The sequence below is a fragment of the Lissotriton helveticus genome, chromosome 3_1, assembly GCF_964261635.1.
Source record: "Lissotriton helveticus chromosome 3_1, aLisHel1.1, whole genome shotgun sequence".
Classification (NCBI taxonomy): Eukaryota; Metazoa; Chordata; class Amphibia; order Caudata; family Salamandridae; genus Lissotriton; species Lissotriton helveticus.
The window spans coordinates 739,613,044-739,631,065 of record NC_136061.1 but is presented as its reverse complement, the minus strand read 5'-3'; the positions used below and the strand labels follow the sequence as shown (position 1 = coordinate 739,631,065).

Sequence of the window (18,022 nt, the reverse complement as noted above, 5' to 3'; positions counted from 1 at the left end):
ATGTAGTCAATACTTTAAAAGGTAACAATAACAAAACTGAGCGCATGCTTTTGGAAATACAGATAACTTATACAACCATTATTCTCTCCTCCCTCACTGACAATTTGACCATTCTTGGTAAAGAATTATGTTTACTATTAACAGTAGTATATCTCTCATTTTGCAGTTGAATGTATAGTACTGCGTGTTTAATGGTTAAAGGAACATTACTATAGCATTCCTTAGAATATGGAATGAGAGCGGGCTAATTTGAATTCAATGTGTGGCAGTTGGAGTCTGTTTCAGATGGGGCTTGGCTGCATGTTGGCAGCTCTGTCCTGAATAAATACTTTAACACCACAACTGAAGTAAAATTGTTATTTCAGTGGATGGAAATGACTACAATTTTATTGGTGACGATTTGGTGGAGCTGCGGAAGAACCCACCTTGACTGCGGGACATAGACTACGAAGTCACTTTACCAGATTAGATTTACCTCTTTATGTATGTTTCCTCGCACACACTGTAAGAGTCTTGTCAAACTGGGGACGTTGTAAGTGTGACAGCAGTTTCGGTATGTCTTTCCAGTGTTTCAAGGTCCTCAGCCACTGGGAGAAGCCATTGGTCTTGTGTTACACGATTGGAGTGGAGGTCCTGCCGGTGCGAGTGACAGCAGTCACAGTATTCAACGTAGCTACGCGCTGCTTCCGTACATCAGGCAGCCATCTTCCATTGGGGAGCTTCAGTTTGAAACAGCGGTGAAATTATGCCTGATGTCTGACGTTAAAGCATAGTAATCAGTGACACGCACACTGACAAACAGCATGTATGACAAATGTGACATGCACATTTTCCTGAGTGTGTCTGCTACAGTTTTGCATGTCTGCCACAGTGATACACTCACTTAATAGATTATTTTACTCATCAGCTGGAGGTTTACAGTGTACCAACCAGTGACACGCACACTATTGATCAGCATGTTTGCCAACTTGGACACACACATTTTCGGAGTGTGTCAGCTACATTGATACACTCACTTAAATTGGCTATTTAAAATTCAGCAGCTGCAAGCTTTTGATCATCAACCAGTGACATGCACACTGTTAAACAAAGCGTGTTCGCCAACAGTGACACACACTCTTTGCTGAGTGTTCGGTGGCACACTCACTTTAACGACATAACCAGTGGAGCTTGTTTTTCTTTCAACACTTATCAGATGCCAATACAATTGGGTTTTAAGCTTCTATACATCCAGCTCACGTGGTAAGTCAGTGATACGCTCACTTGTGATAGCGTGTTGCAGCCAGTGCATGCATTCTGTACAGCCTTGCACCAGCGTCTAACCAGAACACAAATTGCTTGGCCTGTCACCAGTGTTAAGCACACTTTTACATCTGTGGCAGGTTGTGCTCAACTCAAGGCGTGCGCTTTAATGCCTGGACTGTGGTGAGACATGCAATCGGTGAATCCTCTGCCTCCTTTTTTAGAAAGCCCAGGTGAACCATCAGTAACTTGGCGGCATTTCAAGCATACTTGGGGGCCGTTGACGCATACAGATTCCACCCAGAATGAAGGAGATGTCTGTTGCTACATTCCATTGGTTTTGGAAACCACTCAATATTCAAACACTTACCTGTATTAGTAAAAGCAGAGGGTAAAATAATTGATGAGTAAATTGAAGCTAAAAAAAACTGGAGATGAGATTTGATGTATAGCCTATTATTATGTTGCCCCACAATTTCTCATGAGAAAGTAATTATTGATAATGTTGATACATATGTCTCCACACTCAAGAGATTGGTGTAACTTCGAACATTTTACAGACCAGTTCAGTTGGGACGTGATCAATTTATTAGTCACTGTACGATCAAAACTATCCAACATAAATTGTTGTCCATAGGCGATCCCTTACTAGAGGAGACTCTACTTATTGCTCAGAGTATGGAGACGTCTCATATTTCTATTAAGGAGTCAGAAGATAAACACAAACCTGTCAATGTGGTTAAATCCAAGGACCATAGTAGTACGAAAGATGTTAGAGTAAAAGGTAACAATCAATCAATCAAGGTTCTTGTAAAGCATGACTACTCACCAGTTAGTGTCTCAAGGCGGTGAGTGGAGGTGAGGGGCTCTGCAATTCAGTTGAAGAGCCAAATGTTGAGGTCTTTCCTGAATTGGGGAAGCGATGGAGATTGCATGAGGTGCAGAGGCACGGATTTCCAAGTCATCGCAGCAAAGTAGATGAAGGCTCTTCCTCCAGCCGTGGTCTTGCGGATCTGTGGGATGGTGGCCAGGGCCTGCTGGGATGAGTGGAGATGTCTAGTGGGAGTGTAGTGTTTGAGGTATGCTGGTCCAGCATTGTGGAGAGCTTTGTAGGCATGTATTTTCCGGGGAAACAGAGTAGGAACAATGTTTTCAACTAGTCAAATCTTTGCTTTAGGTGTGGTAATGTACCTCATAGTAGGGGAGTAAGAGCATGTTCTGGAAAGTTTGTCACATGCAGGAATTGCAATAAGGTAGGACATTTCACAAAGGTTTGTCAGGGTTTCAAGAAAAAGGGGTCAGTGTCGCTGTGGAAGGGACTGAAGAAGGTCCAATTGCTGTTGCGAATAAATTCAAAATGATTTGCAAGATATGGGCTTAGTTATCAGCGATGAGGAAGTGTCAGCAGGTGATCCATCAGAGTGTGTGGATCCCTACATTAATGTGATGGTGGGGGTTAAGACACTCAAATTGTTGGTAGATTCGGGGGCCAGCATCACAATGATCACTCAGAAACTATACCAAGAGAAATAGCCAGGCTGGTCTCTGGAGCCTCAGGACCACACACCCCTCTCATATGAAGGTAGAAGAACAGTGTTTTTTAGGGTTTCTTAGATGAAACAATGGTATTCAGGGGCAGGACCATCTTTGGGTAGATCTATGTGGCCATCAAAGGATTATTCATTTTGGGCTGGTTCCATCAAGGACCGATCAAAATGGTTTTGAGGCAAGGCACGAGAGATCAAGTTTCAGTTATTTGTGAAACTCATATAGAGGAGCCAAGAGTGACATTTTCTTCAGTGATTTTTGAACAAGTAGGCACCATCAAAGGGTTCTGCCACAAGATAAAGGTCACAGAGGGGTCTACCCCTATTAAACACAAGTTACGCTGCGTACCATTTTCAGTTAGAGAGGATCTGTAAAAGGAGTTGAGAGGTCTGTGTGACAAGGGAATACTAGAACCTATTGAGTCATCCCTGTGGTTGTCTCCGTTGGTGGTTGCAAACAAACAGAATGGGAATTTGAGGGTTTGCGTAGACTTGTGAAGCTTTAAGAAAGCAATCTGGGTAGATTCCCATCCTCTTCCGAAAATCTCAGATTTATTGGCACTCAACACTCAAGCGAAGTGGTTCAGTAAATTAGACCTTGCTTCTGCATACCATTAGGTAGTTTTAGATTCTGAGTCAAGACACTACACAGCATTTGTTTCACCCATGGGCATGTTTCAGTACTATACAGTGCCATTTGGTTTGGCTTTGGCTACAGCAGTCTTCCAGAGAATAATGTACCTGGTTTTGAAAGGGGTGAAGGGAGCGGCAGCATTTTAGAAAGACTTGCTGATTTTCGCATCTTCCACAGAAGAGCATTACAAAGTTCTTAACCAAGTGTTGTCCATTTTTCAGGAAAAAGGTGCTGTACTAAAATTGGGGAAGTGCGATTTCCCTAAAGAAACGGTTGAATACACGGTCTCATGGTATCGGCTGATGATAATGAACTAAGGCCTGTTTTGGTGGATGCCATCATCAGCGCAGTAGCTCCTATAGACAAAACTACCTTCAAATCATTTATGGGTTTTAACTGAATTCTGTGGCAGATTTATTCCATATTATGCCATTGCGGTCAAAGTGTTAACATGTCTGTTAAAGAAAAATGTGTTACTCTGTTGTGACGATAAGTGTCAAGAAGGATTTGATAGGATTAAATGCCAGTTAGCAATCTCCAAAGTTTTAAAACCATTCAGTCGAAAATTGGCATGCTGTATAACTGTAGATGTCAGCAATCATGGGTTGAAAGCAGTTCTAACTTAGAGTGAGCAGGTGTCGAAAACACTATTGGGTATGCATCTAGAACACTCTGTTTTTTTTTCTTTTTAATTTTATTTAAATTTTGAGACAAAGCATTTGACAATACAGATTCGCTCTTACACAGCAGAATTGGTTATTAATACAAATTAAAAAACAAAATTATTTAAGAATATAAGCCTTCGGTACCACAAAACATTCCTAAAAATTAAAAATAAGGAAAGCGATACACACAAAAAAATAAACAGAACAACAAAAAAAGATAAAGAAGACAGTAATACGGTAAGAATATCGGAATTCCATTAACCGACCCATTCCATCACCGGCGCCCAGATCCTGGTTGCCAGTTGTCGACTCCTCCCTCCTTTACACGAGAAAGCAGAAAATTCAAGCCTATGCTTAGCTAACAATCTTGCTCACCACTGCATGAAGGTTGGAGCTTCCGAAGAAAGCCACTCAGATGTTATACATAGGCGGACCTGCGACATAGCTATAAATATAAGGGCTGATTGATATAAAGAATTGCTGCCGGTTGGACTATTACCAACCTCAACCCCAAATATCACTACTGCCGGGGTCAATACAAAACTAATCTTAAGTATAGCATTAATAAAACGCTCAATATCTTCTAGAAACCCGGCAATGGATGGGCAGGAATAAAACATATGTATTATATCAGCAGCCAGCAACCCGCAGCGAGCACAGGCGTTGCCCTTTATGGCCCCCCACTTTGCAATCTTAGCGGGCGTGTAAAATAGATCTAACATTGCCATATAACTTTGAGTCTTAAGTGAGCCTGACACCATAGCCTGACTGGCAAGTTCTAACACCGGAGTTAAATCGATACCTGTCCTTCCAAGTTTCAATTCCCACTTAGCGCTTTGGGCGGTCAGATCATCCGAAGGGTAGATAGTATATATTGATATAGTATTCCTATTTTGCTTCTTTTCTTAATCAATTTGATAATTGGTACTTTATCCAAAATACCTGTGGTTTCTTCTGATATTTATAGATAAAGCTTTGAATCTGTAAATACTTTAAAAAATCGCGTGGAGATAGCTTAAATTTGTTCCTAATTTCACTATAAGGTATAACTTGTCCCTCCTCCACTATACATCTAGAACACTCTGAGAGCCAGAAACATAATGCTCTACTATAGGGAAAGAACTGGTGGGACACTGGTGGGCTATTGAAATGTTTTAGACTTATGTGTGAGGAACCAAGTTCATGGTTAAGACTGACCATAAACCTTTTGTCACCAGTTTGAGTAGTGATAAGAATAAGAACCAAGGGGCATATTATAAACAGAATGCTATAATTATCGCGAAGCACGCATAGCGCGTCATTTAATATCACTGGCTATCGCTGGATTACATCGCAGTGTTAGCGGCATATTAGCAACGCTTTGCTCAGAGGCGATGTAGAATCCAGCAATAGTTGTGAAAACCAACAATAGTGCCAGCGATATTTTGACGGCGCTAATGTAAAGCTTGCTAATAGGCAGGTGTGGACTTAGCCTGACAATCCACCTCCCATTGACAAGATAGCTAAGTCAGGCTTTAATCAGGCGTTAAATACCAGCGATAATCGCGGTTAGCGCAACTTTTATTATCGCTTCACGGGTCCGGGGCCGGTAATAGAGGAAGTTGTGTTTGCGATTGTTTCCATGTTGTTTTAGTGAGGATCGCCTACTTTGCATATCATTAGCGATAAATATTGCTGACATGCAAAGCGGCAAAAAAAACGGCTGCTATCGCAAGGAAACAACTGCTAACGCATGTTAGCGAGTCCTTTTTAGGGCTTGGCCTACGTCCCACGAAGTGGGCGTGGCTTAAGAGTCCTTTTCTGAGGACTTCGAAAACCTAACCTACGAATTCCAGAAAAGCTCGTGATTTTTGCTAGTTATTTATGGCAGCTGCATGGCAATTGGGCCTCGCATGCCTGTGTTTTTAAAAGCCAGCACTCAATAGGCCATAGGCGTTCGAGTTGCTCCGCCTAGTGCATATTCCGTGCGGACACGCGCAGCAGAAGGGCATATTTCTTCAATTACCAGCTGTCAGGGCCCGCGGTAATTGAAGACAGATGCCGGGCGCGCGTGCACCATTCTTTGTTGTGTGCTCTCGTGGCCAAGCCCCCTCGCAGCGCAGACGTGCCTCCACGAACCCTCCCGCTCTTCGCCGTTCATTTTTCAGATGCCTCCGGCTACTCTCTGCTCTTCGGTCGCAGAACCGACGAGTGCCCTGACAGGCGCATGTAAGAGGCTCGAGTACTTCAAATCTTACGTGTAAAACTTTCCCCAACTCCTTGTCGGCTGCGCTTTCGGAAACAGAGGCCTGTTTCAGTGTTCAAGAGCAGCCTCCGGCCCTTGCCTGACAAAGAAAATTACGTGCTGTGTTTTTTTTCCCGGGGAAAATGAATAATAGAGAACGGGTGGAGTATTATTATGTCCACCCCGGACTGGGGCAATAAGGACCGTAAACTCAGGGTGGCTGTTGGTGAGACAGTCCACCCTCTGCCTCCTTCCGCGGCACTCTTGTCATCATGCCCCCCAGCAGCAAAGCGCTCTATGACTGCTCCGCCTTTTAACAAAGGCCGCTTTATTGCCGCAAGGTCACCACCGGCCTTGAGACTGCATCCGCTGCAGCCAATCAATGGTTTCACACACAGTATCGACCTGCCCTCGGCCACTGCTGGTGCCTGTTCCACAGCTTGGGGATCCGGCGCTCATGCGCGCCCGTGCACACGCCCTTGCACGTTGAAGGCCACAATATCAGTTGTGTGTGTTTGTCTGTGACGTCAGGGATCTGCACACAATCTTTGTGATCGCATGCCATCGCAGTTGTTCTGAGTGTATTCATTTCAGTGTGTACTTCTCGACAGACATTGCATTTAGTTGAAGGCGCATTACAGGCGCGCGTGTGTGTGGCTCTGTGTGCGTTTGCCTGTGTGTGTGTATCTGTATTTGTTTTGTGTGAGAGAGAGAGATTTCAGTGTCTTGCTATCGTCTGCGTGGATAGGTTTATCGTGTTATCGACCTGTATATAGTTTGTGTGTATGTTTGTGGGTTTGGCTGTAGTGTACCGCTTTCAGCATTAACTCCGATACATACATAGTGCATCTAACTATAGAGTTCTACCCCTACAAAGATGCCGTCTGATATGGTATATATATTTCATGCATTTCATATACTTCCGGTACATTTGTCGATGTCAGATGTTGTGTTTTTGTAACTGTAAAAGTTCTTAAACTGCATGCATTATGTTCAGCAGCTCTAAACGTTGTGTATAACCTCCGATCTCTCTCCTTGTGCCCCCGATTACCCGTTGTTTGTGTATGTCTACGCGAGTTCCACACTTTTCTGGTGATTTTAGAAATCGCTATACTGTGCTTGAGTGCGCTCTCTCGTGTGTAGTTTCAGGAAACTTAAAAATGCTCCCATTTTAGATAATTTAGGTAAACAACCCTGGGCATGCGAAGAGTCCGGACCTACAGTATTGCAGGAGTACTGTCTTCTGTACTCAGAAATGCCTTTGTGGATTGGCCTTTGGACCTTCAACAGCGTGCCTATGTGTGCGTGCATGCGTGAACGCATCGTAACAGTGCGTGCTGGGCATGCTTGTGAAGTAGGAAGGAGCGGGGGTTCACCCTCAATTGGCGCAGTCCGAATAAACTGGTACGCGGACCTCCGCGTGGCTTACGGTTGTGAGCAGACAGTGCAGACAGTGTAACTCCCTGACTCCTGTGGTCGAGGAGCTGGAAATTACACCTGTCGCTGCAGTGCGGCTCGCAGGAGTCACAGTCCAAGCACGGAACCGGGCACCTTTATGTAACACAACGAAATGAGTCACCTTGCAGGGTGTTGGGGGAGATCTCTTCGGGATGTACTGGTGACATTTCTATAGACTCCCTGCTGCGCATAAATCTCCCCTCTGCTTTGCGTAGTAGATTTCTGGCCAGTCATCAATTAAGGAAACGCTCAGAGCGTCATTAGACAGCTCTGATTTCCACTGACCTGGATTTTACAGCTACTTTTATTGTTTTTTCATTTATTTATTCATTTCAAAGCGTTCGTGACTGTCTCTATTCCCAAACTTGACACAGTGGGATGGCTCGATTTTAAGGCGTATATTTCTGGTGCGGAAAATAGCTGCATAAAGCTCTTCAGATTATAAAATAGTATTGTCTGTTGGTTGCAATGCCTACATGTTGTCCGCGTAAGGCTTTTAGGATATGTCTGCACATTACAGTTCGGTTAAAAATGACATTTTGGACATTTGACGTGAGAGTGACTGCAGAGTGAGAGTGACTGCAGAGTGAGAGTGACTGCATGAGTGGCAGCAGAGTAAGAGAGTGGCAGTAGAGTGAGAGTGACTGCAGAGTGAGAGTGACTGCAGAGTGAGAGTGACTGCATGAGGGGCAGCAGAGTAAGAGAGTGGCAGCAGAGTGAGAGTGGCAGCAGAGTGACAGTGGCAGCAGCGTGACAGTGACTGCAGAGTGACAGTGACTGCAGAGTGAGAGTGACTGCAGAGTGAGAGTGACTGCAGAGTGACTGTGAGTGCAGAGTGAATGCAGAGTGACTGTGACTGTGAGTGCAGTGAGTGCAGAGTGACTGTGAGTGCAGAGTGAGTGCCAGAGTGACTGTGAGTGCAGAGTGAGTGCAGAGTGACTGCAGAATGACAGTGACTGCGGAGTGACAGTGACTGCAGTGTATGAGTGTGCAGGGTGAACACATGGATAAAACACATTGCCATTTACAATGCCATTACCTCTAACTCAAACAAATCCGAGACCTATTGCATTTCATATTGTTGAGGGCAGAGTGCTGTTGAGGGCAGAGTGCTGTTGAGGGCAGAGTGCTGTTGAGGGCAGGGTGCTGTTGAGGGCAGAGTGCTGCTGATGGCAGAGTGCTGTTGAGGGCAGAGTGCTGTGTGCTGCCGAGTGCTGTGTGCTGTTGAGTGCTGTGTGCTGTTGAGTGCTGTGTGCTGTTGAGTGCTGTGTGCTGTTGAGGGCAGAGTGCTGTGTGCTGTTGAGTGCTGTGTGCTGTTGAGTGCTGTGTGCTGTTGAGGGCAGAGTGCTGTTGAGTGCTGTGTGCTGTTGAGTGCTGTGTGCTGTTGAGTGTTGTGTGCTGTTGAGTGCTGTGTGCTGTTGAGGGTAGATGCTGTTGAGGGCAGAGTGCTGTTGAGGACAGTGCGGTGTGCTGTTGAGGGCAGAGTGCTGTGTGCTGTTGAGTGCAGTGTGCTGTTGAGTGCTGTGTGCTGTTGAGTGCTGTGTGCTGTTGAGGATTCAGAAAAGGGGGTGGTGATGAACAGAGTGTCTGAATTAAGCAGACCACTCTTACCCAGTCCAAAGATCAGGGCTTGACCCATCACCGTTATTTAGCTCACTGCCCCATCCCAGCTCAGAACCTGGCTATATGCAAATTAGTCTGTCCCTGGCCCAGTGCATCATGGGAACAGGGCAGACCAAACTACCAAGCCAATTCTTCACCAGAAAGGAGACAAGCTACCGGGGACCGGTTTCTGGCATTTCAGCCTCGTCGGCCCGGCTTGCTTGAATCCTGATGGAGCAGTGAGCAAGGGACTCATGTCTGAGTATACCCGGCCACACCTATAGTGGCCAAAAACGATTCAGAAAAGGGGGTGGTGATGAACAGAGTGTCTGAATTAAGCAGACCACTCTTACCCAGTCCAAAGATCAGGGCTTGATCCATCACCGTTATTTAGCTCACTGCCCCATCCCAGCTCAGAACCTGGCTATATGCAAATTAGTCTGTCCCTGGCCCAGTGCATCATGGGAACAGGGCAGACCAAACTACCAAGCCAATTCTTCACCAGAAAGGAGACAAGCTACCGGGGACCGGTTTCCGGCATTTCAGCCTCGTCGGCCCGGCTTGCTTGAATCCTGATGGAGCAGTGAGCAAGGGACTCATGTCTGAGTATACCCTGCCACACCTATAGTGGCCAAAAACAATTCAGAAAAGGGGCTGTTGAGTGCTGTGTGCTGTTGAGTGCTGTGTGCTGTTGAGTGCTGTGTGCTGTTGAGTGTTGTGTGCTGTTGAGTGCTGTGTGCTGTTGAGGGCAGATGCTGTTGAGGGCAGAGTGCTGTTGAGGACAGTGCGGTGTGCTGTTGAGGGCAGAGTGCTGTGTGCTGTTGAGTGCAGTGTGCTGTTGAGTGCTGTGTGCTGTTGAGTGCTGTGTGCTGTTGAGGGCAGAGTGCTGTTGAGGGCAGAGTGCTGTTGAGGGCTGAGTGTTGAGGGCAGAGTGCAGAGTGACTGTTCCAGAGAGCAGGGTATGCTTGTGCGCTTACATGGTGCACTGACACACAGGAGCTAAAACAAAGAACAGCTGAACACGTCTTGTTACACAAGGTTCCAAAACACAAAGGTAGGTTACAGTATGCTTAATTCCACAAAACTCACGCTATATACGGCTGAAAAATAGCACAAGGCGAGGATAATGAAATTCAACAGTACTGCGAAAGCATTGCTTACATTACAAACAAAGTCTTGCAGTTGCCCATTGTAAATGACAATGCCATTTATTTAACGATTAAGCTATTGGCAATGTAAATGACTATGCAATTTATTTATGATTTAAAGAAAAAAAAAGAAATGTCATAAGCAATACCAATAGCTCTACCGTTAATGATGCCGAGACCATTGCATTGTAAATGCTTGTTGATAGTGTGATATGTGCCGGAAAAGCGGTGAAACTTCTCTTGATAATATGCCCCCAAATGCCTCGCTTACCTAGTTTGTCTACCAAGCTTCTCCAATTTAACTTTGACATTGAGAACATTCAGGGTATGAAAAATACTAGGGCTGATTTCTTATCTAGAAGTTTATCACACTATGAGGAGGAGGTGGAGTTTTAAGGGTGCAAAGGAAGTTGTTTCATTGCAGCCATTGACTTGGAAGATATGTGTGCTATATCTGAGGCAGAATGGAGGACAAAAGTGAGAATGGATGAGATCTGTAAACAATCTATTGAGTATGTCGCTAAGGGGTGGCCTAAGGAGACAACAGTGGAGGTAGCTTGCCAACCATTTTGGAAGGTGGAGGTTGATTTGTCAGCTGAGGACGGGTTACTACTCAGGGTGGCGAATTGGTACCCCTTTTAGGGGTGCGATGCAACATATCAAGTTGGCACATGAAGGTCATCTAGGGAGCACGTTCATAAAAACATAGGCTAAGAGAAACCTTTTTTGGGCCATCTATGAATAGGGAGGTCAATGAATTTATAATAGACGTGCCATTTGCTCCACTTCAGAAAGAACGTTTGTTGTGAGGAAGCCTCCTTTGCAGCCGATTGATTGAGTGCCCATCTCAAGTGTTGGAAAAAGTTGGGATTGATCAGGTTGGTCCTATTTATGTACTTCTAAGCCAGTGTCACTATGCGTTGGTGTTACTAGACATATTTAAAATGGCCTGATCTAAAATTTGTGTCAGAGCCGAATGTTAAAACGGTTGTTGCATTTTTAATGCTATTTTCATGTGAGAAGATTTTCCGCAGTTTCTGCTGTCAGACAATGGTGTTCAATTTGTCAAAGAGGTAGTGACAAGGTTTTTTGAGATGTGAAACATTTGAGAACTTTGCTGTATCATCCTAAAAGCAATGGTCAGGTGGAGAGAATGAATCTGGTAGTAGTACAGTGTGTCCGGTGTGAAGTATAAAACAAGTATGTGGTGATGAAGTCAGCTCGATTATTTGGTTTTATCATAATATCCTGCAAAGTTCAACATTGGTGTCTCCTTTCGAATTTTTGAGAAGGAGCAAGCTTTTCACCAAGATATGCCCAAATTGGATGGACAAGTGTATAAAAGGTGGTGGGACCTTTGAGGATCACGATGTGACAGTCAAGAGGAACTCAGCTTTGGCGAAATCAAAGCAAAAGGAGAACTATGACAACCGATCTAGAGTGAGAGAGTTTCAGGTCAAAGTAGGGGATGTTGTACGTGTCAGGAAAGGAGTGCATGTGATAAAGTTTGGAAAGAAATTCCGCGGGCCTGTTGTGGTTGATAAAATCTGTGGAAGTGCAGTTATAGTGAATGGCAGCAGTTGGTGGAATGTTGTAAGAGTAGAGAAGTTCAGTTGTGAGCAGAATGATAGGGGGCCTCAGACTAAAGGAGTGGTGGATATAGGGGTTGTCCCGGTCCACCAACCTGTACTTCACTTTGTTTCAGTTCCTTTTCTTATCCAATGGAGCAGGGAGAAAGGCATAGTTCCGGTCAAAGTCCAGGCCAAGTTCATCTACTTCTCAGGATGGTAATTTTGGATTACACAGGGGTGATCAGGTGAGATTTCCCAGCAGGTTTAGTTAATTCTACCATGGTGGGCTAGCACTGATTTGCCATGAAGGGGTTGTACTGTTTTCACACTTTTTGTAGGTTGTCAATGTAATTTTCTTATTTATTTAAAAAATGTATACATGGCTGTATATATTGAGTTTTGGGGTTTATCCTAGAGCTTTTCTATAGTCATCTAATTTCCATATTATTCAAAAAAATGTATACATGGCTGTATGTATTGAGTTTGTGTTTTTATTTCTAGAGTTCTTATCAACAGTGTTTTATTTTTCATGTTGTATAATTTCCTCCAAGCTCCTCAGCTTCTGAGCATCTTTCATTTCGTCAATCCAGTAAAACTGTTTTGTTATTTATGTAAGGGAAGAAGTAATGTAGTACAGCATGTTCAATGGTTAATGGAACATTACTATAGTGTTCTATAGAATATGGAACGAGACCGGGGTAACTTTGGAATTCGATGTGTGGCAGTTGGAACCAGTTCCAGATACTGCTTGGCAGCTCTGTCGTGAATAAATACTTAAAACACTGCGACTGAAGTAGAATCGTTATTTCAGTGTAGGGAATCTGCTACAGAATGTTGTCTTCTTTACCAGTGTTATCTCTCACACAGCAGTTAGTATGTCAGTTCTGAAATTCACTCAATTAGCTTAAACTATTATTGCCTAACTGCGGATGTCTGCTTATCCGCCAGCCTTCAGGTTATCCAGAATATGGCTGTGGTTTGCTCATTTGTTTGGTAAGTTGGAAATACATGTACACTATCCCTGTTGCATTGCCCTAATCTCTAATCACTTGTCATGTTACGATCATGGGGAATAGCTTTTTTCATTAGTGCTTCTATGCCTCTGCTCTGTTGTAACTTGTGGGCATATTGTTTACAGAAAATAGCTGACCATCCTTAAAGTAGAATAAACATTTTCAGTAGGTTGTGCACTCTCAGTAGCAGCTATCAAACACTGGAGTGTGTTGCTCCTCAGTGCCCACACAACACCTGTCTTTTTAGGTCTCGCCTAGCTTTGCAGCGCATGCGCTGCATGCAGGCGAGAGATATTGTGAGAGAGGGATTTCAGAAATGGGCTTGAAGCCCCACCCCTCACTTCCATTGGCTGGCGTCACCGTTTATGCTAAACGGTGGGCTGCCATTGGAAATGAGCTGTTTGCGTTGCCTCCCTTTCGCCTTTTGGTCCGGCCCATCCTGCTTCACGGCTGTCGTGAAGCAATTTCTTATCTCAAGGAGGCGCATTATATAAACAAGCCGTGAGATCCAGTCCAGATGGGCAATCCCCAAAGGAGACAGGGCGCCGCGTGTTTATTTTTGCATCGGGCTTTCACTTAAAGTGAAAGCGCGATGCAAAAATAAAAAGCTGCTGCCTTCCCGCAATGGCTAGCGCTTGTCTATTATTCTGGTAGGGGGAAGTGAGCTGTCGTGGCGCACGGCATCGCGATTATGTGATCTCCCAGGTTTCGCCTACCTCCCTGAAGTGAGATATATAATAAATATGTTCTTGAAGACCTTCCTTACGAGTGTGGAGTATAGCTACGGGCTCCATCAGCTACTTGGTTGTGGTGGAATATCTGTGGAAACACCCAAGACTTTAGGGGTCTGTGGCCATCTCAAAAAAACTTCCAGATCCTGAGGTTGAGGGTACATTACTGAGAGAGGGCTCACTGCTCAGAAGGATACAGGGCAGATCGAAGTCAGTTGTTGGTGAACGTTAGCTGATTTCGTTTGCCCGCCTCGTCAAAGTATACATGGTGAGATAACGGGGCCCTGTGGTTTTCTCCCAAGAGCGCGAGCGCAAGTAAGGCAGTCACTCTTCATAACAGGTGGCCCTGGCACGCCTTCACCTCAGCTGCTAAACCCCGTACACCATGGAGACAGCCAGCGATGGGTAGGACGAGGACAGCCCACAACTGTCATAGGGCAGCACAGACGTAAGTGGAGGTATTTCGGGTTTGTGTATTTTTATTCCTTCCTGTGCTTCTAAAACAAGCGGACCACAAGTCATGAGCGAGAATTGTGAGGTTTCCACCTGGAAGGCCGACATGATGGCGGTTGGGGCCAAGTCCCTCACATGTAAGGGTCGTGTCCCTGAGAGCCAGATTATCTTCCTACAGAGCCAGTCACGGCTTTCAGCACTCCCTTGCGTTGTATGTTAAAGCTAGTTTCATGTTATGTAAATCCCCAAACATACATGTCACGTCGGTGGCCTACAAGACGGTTTACAAGACTGCAGCACTGTTGTTCAGCCAAGCTTGTCTGCACTCGAGAGGTGGGTGCACAGGTAGAACTGTATGTAACAGTAAATGTTTGCCATACAAATAAAAATGATGAATATAGATTGTGATTAAGAAGCTATGAGCAATGGTTGTCTTAAATATTTAGGACTAATGAAGTTGGTAACAGATGATGTGACATTAAAGCTGTATTTAATATGTGCCTTTGGTTGTTGGTACTTCATTTGGGGACTGGGGCTCTTGAAGGCCGATAACACAGGTAGTCCCTATCCTGAGGAGGCAAATGTCCCTGGCCTGGAGTTGCCTATATTTTTCTTGTTGGACTGTTGTCCAGGCCCCAAAATGTAACCGACTTTGTAGACAACCTGCCACGTGGAATGCTTAGAATGGAGCGACTTAGATCACAGACCAGATTAGTAGTGAGGGGAGAAGACAGAGTGACTGGCACATAATCCGTCTTTGGTTGACTTGTGTAAGAGGAGGAGGTTACTCTGTTTGGGTTCATAATGTGCAGAGTGTGTCTATACAGTGGACCATACTGCACAGTGGGATGTGTACTGTGGATGCTGTTCATGCTGTTTACAAAGTATATACCGTACAGTGGCCCTTTATAGTATAGTGTACAGTAACCTTTACAGAAGAGGAGCTTTCATGCTGTGTGGTGTATGCTGTACAGTGGGCTTTATTCAGCGCAGGCATTCCTATTACAGGACAACTAAACTGGAAAATATATCATACTGTAGTGCAATTTAAAAGCTATAGGAGTTTCATACGAAACAGAGCAGGGGTCTCCAAACTTTTGTGTAACAAAAGCTACTTTATGTTCAATTACATTTATCCTACGATATTAATATTATTAGTATTGATAGTGACCACTTAATACCAGATTATATTAGTGGCCACCCTGAATAGGATTACCAGCAGTGATTGCCTCAATAGATCAGCAGCAGTAATGTAAACAAGCATTTGCAATGCAATAGGTCTTGCATTTACGGGAGTTTGAGCTATTGGCACTGTAAATGAAAATGCTTTTTATTTATGTTTTGGTTTTTGAAACATAAATAAAACACATTGTCATTTACAATGCCAATAGCTCAAACTCGCGTAAATGCAAAACCTATTGCATTGCAAATGCTTGTTACCATATCCGAATAGCTTGATTGTTCACCAAATAATGGTTTTAGTGTTCATGACGGTTTTATCTTGGGACTTCACCAAGAAGCCACTTGCACATAAATCTATTACAAATTCCATAACTAGACAATTGCTCACACAGATTTCCAGTTTACACTTTACCTTTCCGTTTCCCCTCCTTGTGCCATAATTAATTTCTACAGCATTGCCAACCTACTGAGCATGACACTTGAGTAATAAAACAGTAACCTTGCAAGCCTGTGGAGTGTATGGTATCCCCCAATCTCTTGTTGTCTCAGCTTTAAAATTCAGTATGATAAGTTTACTAGCAACAATCGGCTTAGGCGCTCGACCTCGGACCTGGGGATCTGGGTTCGAGTCTCGGTAACGACGCCAAAAACCCCCTGTGATTCTGGGCAAATCACTTAAACTCCCCGTGCCTAAAATGAAAGTGTGTCCTCATGTAACGTAACTGGTGCTATGTAAAGCGCTCTGATAACTGATTCAGTTCGGTTCTAGTTCGCGCTATATAAAACTCTGCAAAAAAAAAAAACAGTCATCTTACATCTTCTTTAGTTGGTAAAACCTATTGAGCATGATATCGAAATAACTTCACTCACTCGAATCAAATTGCTTGGACTTTTGCGTTACAGCAAATTTCAAGAAAACAATTCATTAAAGCCATTAAAAGTGTTAATGCAAGACTGATCATCAGGGAGAGTGACAACATGATAATAGTAGATGATATGTGTATTTTGCTGGCAAAATATATTACTATACATTGAGGAGGCAAGTGACAAACACTGTGGAAAAATTACCGTGGTCTGTTGATCTATTCTTTGTTGCATGGAGGTGTCTGCTAGCTGTTGAATGCTGCATGAGGTCAGAGTGGAATTATACAGTATTTAGTTAAGACTCCTTCCAAATAACTGTCTGGATTCATAATTGGAAGATGCTGTATACTCTTCCCCTCTTGAATGCTGAATAGGGTCGAAGTAGCAATACACAGTCTCCCACATAACCCACTGAGGAGGACTTACACAGGAAGCCTTTAATGGGCGTTTCATGAAAGATTAAAATGACGTTGAAAAGTGGCAATGGCTTCTTGAATTTTATTGCATTGAAATAGCGATTTACCCACAAAATAATAACTTCTGAGTATGCAATGGAATGTTCTACTAATCTTCATTTTGGCAATGAAATTGACAGAATAATATGGCACCACATGGAACGCAATTACTCAGAGACTTTCCCCAACCTGTAATAATTTACTCAGTCTTTTTAGCTCACCTTCTAAAGACTCCTGCAAAGTTACGACTATCCGCCTTTAAATGGGGTGCTAGGAAAATCCCCTCTTTTGTACAGGCATAGACAAACTCATGTCGAATTCACTTTTCAGGCGGCTTCTTCTTACCAAGCATTACTTGGTAAATAATTCAACAATCTTACCAATGTTTAACCATATCCATGCTCAGGACGGCCCCCGGCGGTCATGAGTTACAGTAGACGTGTGCTCATGACGGCCGGGAGCCGTCCGAACGTTGCCGCTCCGCCCATGCAAGGTTAATTCCCCGTCTGTGCGGGAGAATTAATCAGTGGGCGGAGTTCGCATGGCAACCGGCCGTCATGAGCACACGCCCACCGTGATTTATGATGGCCGGAGCCATCCTGGGTACCTGAGGGCCACGCCCAGCCCTGCCCCCCCTCGCACGGCGGCGGAATTTGCCGCACGGTGAAGGGGTTAAATGTTGGGTTGAGTTCATATCTTTTAAGTCAACTGTATTACGAAAATGGTTCAAAGGGTCTTTGTACTGTGAAGACTCCTTCCAAATAACTGTCTGGTTTAATAACAATTCTCTTTCGCCTTTAGATATTCTCTTGATTTATAAAGGTTTTGCAGTGAGGCTGGAGTAAGTCAACACTCACACAAATATCGCATCAATGATAACCATGAAATACAAGTAAAGCTTAATTCTTTTTTTCAAGATAGTATTTAGCAAAATCTCATGGTTCCCATTATTTATTTCCCAAGCAAAGTGTTCTGTAACTTTCTCTAGTTTTCCACATACTTTGCTGAAATTACTCTTACCACACATCTTCTGAAGATTATTTTTCAGGTAAAAACATTTTAGAACTGATTAACATTCACAGTAGTGGAACACATAATTCCTAATAAATATTACATTGCACAAAATAGTTATTTAAAAAAAATCCTGAAATAGATGAATATATTATTATATCCAAGCCCAAACAACCTTGGAAAAACATTAGTCATTATGTGTTACCTGTTTTATTATCCTTA

The 18,022-nt window shown here is 43.9% G+C and overlaps 1 protein-coding gene across 6 annotated transcripts in view; it reads left to right on the top strand.

Annotated features, from left to right (window-relative positions):
* Positions 1–18,022, top strand: part of TEAD1 (TEA domain transcription factor 1) — a 505,124-nt gene that overhangs the window by 44,833 nt on the left and 442,269 nt on the right. The window contains exon 2 of one of the 6 annotated variants that reach the window (XM_078680914.1): positions 12,226–12,336. The exons of the other annotated variants lie outside the window; for them this stretch is intronic. The gene's annotated coding sequence lies outside the window, so the exon portion shown is untranslated. The remainder of the gene's footprint in view (positions 1–12,225; positions 12,337–18,022) is intronic. 6 annotated transcript variants of the gene reach the window in all.